This window comes from Arachis hypogaea, chromosome 3, assembly GCF_003086295.3.
Source record: "Arachis hypogaea cultivar Tifrunner chromosome 3, arahy.Tifrunner.gnm2.J5K5, whole genome shotgun sequence".
Classification (NCBI taxonomy): domain Eukaryota; kingdom Viridiplantae; phylum Streptophyta; class Magnoliopsida; order Fabales; family Fabaceae; genus Arachis; species Arachis hypogaea.
Window position 1 is genome coordinate 104,703,991 of NC_092038.1, and position 5,914 is coordinate 104,709,904.

At 40.3% G+C, this 5,914-nt stretch overlaps 1 non-coding gene across 1 annotated transcript; it reads left to right on the forward strand.

Annotated features, from left to right (window-relative positions):
- Positions 1-232: 232 nt before the first annotated feature.
- Positions 233-336, forward strand: LOC112793799 (small nucleolar RNA R71). The gene has a single exon (XR_003198492.1). It is a non-coding gene; the product is annotated as a small nucleolar RNA R71 (small nucleolar RNA).
- Positions 337-5,914: the final 5,578 nt, after the last annotated feature.

Below are 5,914 nucleotides of genomic sequence, written 5' to 3' on the forward strand. Positions count from 1 at the left end.
CTTGTTTTGGGCTAGAATTGTATCAACATGGTTCAGCTCCATGACTCCCTTAGTGTTGTGCCTCTCTGAAGCATAGTAGTACTCATTCTCAGCCACTGTCTCAATCACTTCAATGGCTTCTTCCACAGTCTTTTTCCTGTTCAATGAACCTCCTGATGAATGGTCTACAGCCTTCCTTGATTCATAAGAAAGTCCATCATAGAAAATATGCAATTGCACCCAGTCATGGAACATGTCTGGTGGGCATTTCCTTGTCAATTCTTTGAACCTCTCCCATGCCTCGTAGAGGGTTTCACCATCCTGTTGTCTAAAAGTCTGAACCTCAGATCGAAGCCTATTGACCTTTTGTGGGGGGTAGAAACGTGCCAGAAACTTGCTTTCCACCTCATCCCAGGTTGTTAGGCTCCCCCTTGGGAATGATTCCAGCCACTTAGCTGCCTTGTCCCTTAGTGAAAATGGAAACAAGAGCAGTTTATAGGCATCTTCCTGGACTCCATTGGACTTCACAGTGTCGCAAATTCTCAGGAATTTTGTGAGATGTTGGTTTGGATCTTCATTAGCACTCCCACCAAATGAACAATGGTCCTCCACCAGTGATATTAGCTGTGGTTTGAGTTCAAAATTGTTTGCCTGAATGGGTGGTTTCTGAATGCTGCTACCACAATTCCCAGAGGTTGGGTTTATGTATGAACCAAGAACCCTCCTCTCAGGAATGGCATTGTTTCCATCAGCCCTCTCATGGTTGTGAACTTCTCTATCCATGTTGAGATCTAAAGCTTCCTCAAAATTGTCCTCAGATTCTCCTTCAGATTCTTCTTCTCTCAGTACTCTCTTCCCTCTTGCTTCCCTTCTAAGTCTATGAAGGGTCCTCTCTGGTTCGGTATATGGAGGAGTTGATGTCTCTCCTCTCCTACCTGTCATACAAGAACACAGCACAGGCAACAAACAAGTGAAATACTCTTGGTTAATGGAAGAGTATGGTTAGAGCAGTTGAGGAATTAATTCAAATAGTTAGTGAGTCAGTGAGTTAGTTGCTTGAATTTAAAGGCATAAAGAAAGAAAGCAAGTAACAGAGTGCAGAAATTAAAATTCAACAAGTAACTTGAACTGAATTAACAAAACAAAAAAAATGCTCAATCTAGTTAACTTCCAATTTGAGAATTGTCAATCGAAAACCAATCCCCGGCAACGGCGCCATAAGCTTGATAGCCATAAACTTGATAGCCACGATTTTAGGAAATTGCACGATCGGCAAAATTCCTTCCGGCAAGTGCACCGGTTATCGTCAAGTAAAAACTCACAATAGAGTGAGGTCGAATCCCACAAGGATTGGTTGAGTGAGCAATTCGGATTAGAAGTATGTTCTAGTTGAGCAGAATCAAGATTTAGATGAGAATTGCGGAATGTAAAATTGCATGAATTAAAGAGCGAGAAGCTAAATTGCTGAAATTAAAAGGGATGGGGGTGATTGCATGAATTTAATTGCAGAATGTAAAGAGAAAGTGGTAGATCAGAAATGGGGAGTTCATTGGGTGTTAGGAGATATTGAGATCTCCGAATCAAAACAACTTTTATCCCTTCCTCAACCAATGCATTCATTGAATTTTGCTTGGCAATCTTATATGATTGGATCCCAATCCCTTGGCTCACCAATTCTCTCTAAAAACAAACAAATTCCCAATCCCTTGGTTTAAATGTTCATAAGAAGAGATGATGCTCGATCACTGATTATACCACACAGTTTCATGAACCACAATTTGGTAGGATTACATGTCACAATATCCATCCAAACCCCAATCCAATTCATTGTGAGAAAGCTTCTCTAGCATGAATCATCCATTCCTTTCCCAAGGTTCCGAAGGATTCCAATTATGGATAGTTTCTTTCCCAAGACAACTAACCAATGGAATTAGATCGAGAAGCTTTCTAACAAAATTCAAGAGAAAAGATTTAAGAAGAAGATAAAAGCTATTATTGATTCATTGAATTACAATAGAGCTCCCTAACCCAATGAAAGGGGTTTAGTGAGTCATAGCTCTGAATTCAATTTCAAAGAGTATGAAAACTAGCAAAATGATCAAAAGTTCCCCCCCGTGTAAAAGTTCCTAAGTAACTTAAATTCTATCCTATTTATACACTTTCTAAATTGAGCTTCTGTTGTGTTTCTTGGGCTTTGAGGCTTTTCCCTGATTTCCTTTTGCTTTTGGTTTATGGTCCATAATCCTGATGAGGCTGTGATCCAATTCTGTAACATTCATTGAGCAAACTTAGTGATAAACAAGTAATGACACAAGACTCAACAAATTGAAGTTCCAGACTCATCAATTCTTCAGGCCCAATCCCATAAACCATGATATTCAATTGGGTTTCATACCATAATACGTTTAAGTTAATGTTTGTGCTCAAATGCTAACTTAAACTTCAATATATTTGGCCCAGAAACCCTTTCAAAAAGTGGCGTTTAAGTTGAAGTTTAAGTTTCAGTTTAAGGTTAAACTGAAACTTAAACGTGGAAATGGAAGAAAGCAACCCAGGAGTGTGAAATGTCGAACACGTTTAAGCTTCAGTTTAAGGTTAAACTGAAGCTTAAACGTGGAAATGAAGAAAGCAACCCTGGAGGAGAGAAATAGTCGAACACGTTTAAGCTCCAGTTTAAGGTTAAACTGGAGATTAAACGTGGAAATGCTCCTGGTGCCTTTCTTACTTCTGGCGTTTAACCTCCAGTTTAAGGTTAAACTGGAGGTTAAACGTGGAAATGCTTCCTGGTGAGAAATTGTGTCGAACACGTTTAAGCTCCAGTTTAAGGTTAAACTGGAGCTTAAACGTGGAAATGCTCCCTTGGTGAAATTCTCATTCTGGCGTTTAACTTCCAGTTTAAGGTTAAACTGGAGGTTAAACGCCAGTTCCAGCATTTCTTAGCCTTCATGATTATGGCGTTTAAGCTCCAGTTTAGGCTTAAACTGGAACTTAAACGCCATTTCCAGCATTATATGGCTTGGTAGTTTAAGTTCCAGTTTAAGCTTAAACTGGAACTTAAACTCCACATGTGATATTCAAGCTTCCTTTATTGATTTTGTTGCTTCCTTGCCTAGCCTCTTCTTCCCTGAAATCATCCAAACAATTGCATCAAAGTCTTGCAAAATTTCATGAGAAATCTTCCATTCATAGCATTCAAGTAATATAACTAAAAACTCATGGAATTTGCATCAAAATCATACTGTTTGGATGGTTCATTGCTTTGTTATTCATTTAACCATTCTTGGTTACTTTAAGCTCAAGAAAATGCATAAAACAACTAAAACTAACAGAAAAATGCTAGTGAAACTAGCCTAAGATGCCTTGGCATCAATCTTATATGATGGTCTGTCTGAACTGTCCAAGATGTCATTGGATAGCTCTGCTGGAGGATCTCTTCATCTGAAGAAGACGCCTGCAAAAGCTCAAGAACTCATTGAAATGGTTGCAAATAACCAATTCATGTACACTTCTGAAAGGAATCCTGTGAAAAATGGGACGAATCAGAAGAAAGGAGTTCTTGAGATTGATACTCTGAATGCCATATTGGCTCAGAACAAAATATTGACTCAGCAAGTCAATATGATTTCTCAAAGTCTGTCTGGAATGCAAGCTGCACCAGGCAGTACTAAGGACGCTTCATCAGAAGAAGAAGCTTATGATCATGAGATCCCATCAATAGAAGAGGTGAATTACATGGGAGAACCCTATGGAAACACCTATAATCCTTCATGGAGAAATCATCCAAATCTCTCATGGAAGGATCAATAGAGACCTCAACAAGGTTTCAACAACAATAATGGTGGAAGAAACAGGTTTAGCAATGGCAAGCCTTTTCCATCATCTTCTCAGCAACAGACAGAGAATTCTAAGCAGAGCCACTCTGACTTAGCAACCATGGTCTCTGATCTAATCAAAACCACTCAAAGTTTCATGACTAAAACAAGGTCCTCTATTAGAAACTTGGAGGCACAAGTGGGTCAGCTGAGTAAGAGAGTTACTGAACTCCCTCCTAGCACTCTTCCAAGCAATACAGAAGAGAATCCAAAAGGAGAGTGTAAGGCCATCAACATGGCCAAAATTGGAGAGGAGGAAGAGGTAGTGATTGCCACTGAGGAAGACCTCAATGGACGTCCACTGGCCTCCAATGAGTTCCCTAATGAGGAACCATGGGAATCTGAGGCTCACACTGAGACTATAGAGATTCCATTGGATTTACTTCTGCCATTCAAGAGCTCTGATGAGTATTCTTCCTTTGAAGAGGACGAAGATGTCACTGAAGAGCAAGTTGCTAAGTACTTTGAAGCAATCATGAAACTAAATGACAAGTTATTTGGTAATGAGACTTGGGAGGATGAACCTCCTTTGCTCACCAAAGAACTGGATGACTTGACTAGGCAGAGATTACCTCAAAAGAGACAGGACCCTGGAAAGTTCTCAATACCTTGTACAATAGGCACCATGACCTTCAAGAAGGCTCTGTGTGACCTAGGGTCAAGCATAAACTTCATGCCTCTCTCTGTAATGGAAAAGCTAGGGATCTTTGAGGTACAAGCTGCAAGAATCTCACTAGAGATGGCAGACAATTCAAGAAAACAAGCTTATGGACTTGTAGGATGTTCTGGTAAAGATTGAAGACCATTACATCCCTGCTGATTTCATAGTCCTAGAGACTGGGAAGTGCATGGATGAATCCATCATCCTTGACAGATCCTTCCTAACCACAGCAAAGGCTGTGATTGATGTTGACAGAGGAGAATTGATCATTCAAGCGAATGAAGATTCCTTTATGTTTAAGGCTCAAGGATATCCCTCTGTAACCATGGAGAGGAAGCATGAAGAGCTTCTCTCAAAGCAAAGTCAAACAGAGCCCCGACAGTCAAACTTTAAGTTTGGTGTTGGGAGGCCACAACCAAATTCTAAGTTTGGTGTTGAACCCCCACATTCAAACTCTAAGTTTGGTGTTGGGAGGTTCTAACATTGCTCTGAACATCTGTGAGGCTCCATGAGAGCCCACTATCAACCTACTGACATTAAAGAAGTGCTTGTTGGGAGGCAACACAATGATATATTTATCTATTTTCCTTTTGTCATTTTATGTTTTCTGTAGGTTGATGATCATGTGAAGTCACAAAAACAATTGAAAAAGCAAAAACAGAATGAAAAACAGAATGAAAAATAGCACACCCTGGAGGAAAAATTTGCTGGCATCTAAACGCCAATAAGGGCAGCAAATGGGCGTTTAACGCCCAGTCTGGCACCATTCTGGGCGTTTAACGCCAGAAAGGGGCACCAGACTGGCGTTTAACGCCAGGAATGGGCAAGAAGCTGGCGTTAAACGCCAAAAATGGCATTTTTTCATGCCACTTGGTGCAGGGATGAGATATCCTTGACACCTCATGATCTGTGGACTGATGAGCGGATAATTTATACGCTTTTTGGCATTGTTTTTAGTATGTTTTAGTATGTTTTAGTTAGTTTTTAGTATATTTTCATTAGTTTTTAGTTAAAATTCACTTTTCTGGACTTTACTATGAGTTTGTGTGTTTTTCTGTGATTTCAGGTATTTTCTGGCTGAAATTGAGGGAACTGAGCAAAAATCTGATTCAGAGGCTGAAAAGGACCGCAGATGCTGTTGCATTCTGACCTCCCTGCACTCGAAGTTGATTTCCTGGAGCTACAGAAGCCTAATTTGCGCGTTCTCAACTGCTTTGGAAAGTAGACATCCTGGGCTTTCCAGCAATATATAATAGTCCATACTTTGCTCGAGATTTGATGGCCCAAACCGGCGTTCCTAATCAGCTCAAAACTGCCCGACGTTAAACGCCGGAACTGGCACAAGAATGGGAGTTAAACGCTCAAACTGGCACAAAAGCTGGCGTTTAACTCCAAGAGAAGT